The sequence below is a fragment of the Corvus brachyrhynchos genome, unplaced genomic scaffold (assembly GCF_000691975.1).
Source record: "Corvus brachyrhynchos isolate BGI_N302 unplaced genomic scaffold, ASM69197v1 scaffold580, whole genome shotgun sequence".
Lineage (NCBI taxonomy): Eukaryota > Metazoa > Chordata > Aves > Passeriformes > Corvidae > Corvus > Corvus brachyrhynchos.
Genome location: NW_008240032.1, coordinates 284,076 through 285,089, shown reverse-complemented (window position 1 = coordinate 285,089; position 1,014 = coordinate 284,076). Strand labels below are relative to the sequence as shown.

General features: G+C 54.8%; 1 protein-coding gene across 1 annotated transcript in view; it reads left to right on the top strand.

The window, feature by feature from the left end:
- Nucleotides 1-1,014, top strand: part of HIVEP3 (human immunodeficiency virus type I enhancer binding protein 3) — a gene marked incomplete at its 3' end in the record, with an annotated part of 247,675 nt that overhangs the window by 990 nt on the left and 245,671 nt on the right. The window lies entirely within an intron of this gene.

Here is a 1,014-nt window from a genome sequence, read left to right as displayed (position 1 = left end):
CCGGGGGCCTGCGCCTCTCCCATCGCTTCCCTCCCCGCTGCCTGCGGCTGCTCCCTGATGCTACAGCCTGGATGGAAATATTCAAATTGAAAAATAAAATAAGGTTCCAAGGCTCATCCCAGCGGCGATGTCCCTGCTGGTGGCTGGGTCACAAAGCCCCGGGGTTGGGGTTTTTTTGCCTCCTCCTGCTTGGTTTTATTTGGCTGTAGCATTCGGGGATCATCCTGCGCGGTTTGTCCTTTGGGAAGCCCGAGTTTTCCCCGGTGGTGGAGGCAGGTGGAGGCATCCGCAGCCCCTTGTGGTACCTGCCCGCGGCTCTGTGCCGTGTTCCCAAGCCCGGGCTTGCAGCAGGGACTGCAGTGGCCTCTCCAAGGGCCAAATCCAGCCCTCCTCGGGATGATCCAGCTCCTCTGGCTGTGGGAGCCTCTGAGAGCAGGGATTAGCCCTTTGTCTGGAAGTTTGTGTTGATATTTCGGCGCGTTCAAGTGTTACATATTTCTGTTCGGGCTGTGCACGCAGGATATTTGTGGGGGTTTTGCCTGAGCGTTCAGGAAAGGATCTGCGAGAAAAGTTTCCCCCGATGAGTTGTGTGAGCTGAGGGTGGGCAGCACGTGAAAGAAAATATTTGTTTTATATAAACAGCCCCTTGAGGCTTCCTCGAGAGAGAACTTGGGAATGTCTGACCTGACAGAGGAAAAGTAACCAAAACTCAGTGTGCATCTGGTCTGTCCATCCCCCCCGTTCCAAAAGCTGATGATTTTTAATTAAGAATTTGGTATGGGGTGTGTGTGCAGGAGAATGGGATTGAAATGTGTTCTGGAGCCAGCAGGATGGGAATATTCCTCTGCTCCTGGTTTGGGTCGGCTGAGGGGCCGGCAGCACCTCGTGTCCCTTGCCCTGCTGCTCTAAAAGACAAACCCAGGTGCTGATGGCTGCTGGAAACTCCCAGCCTCGGGCTTTGGGATGGGAGAACATGGATTTTCCCCAAAGCCTCGTGCTCCGTGTGCTGAGACA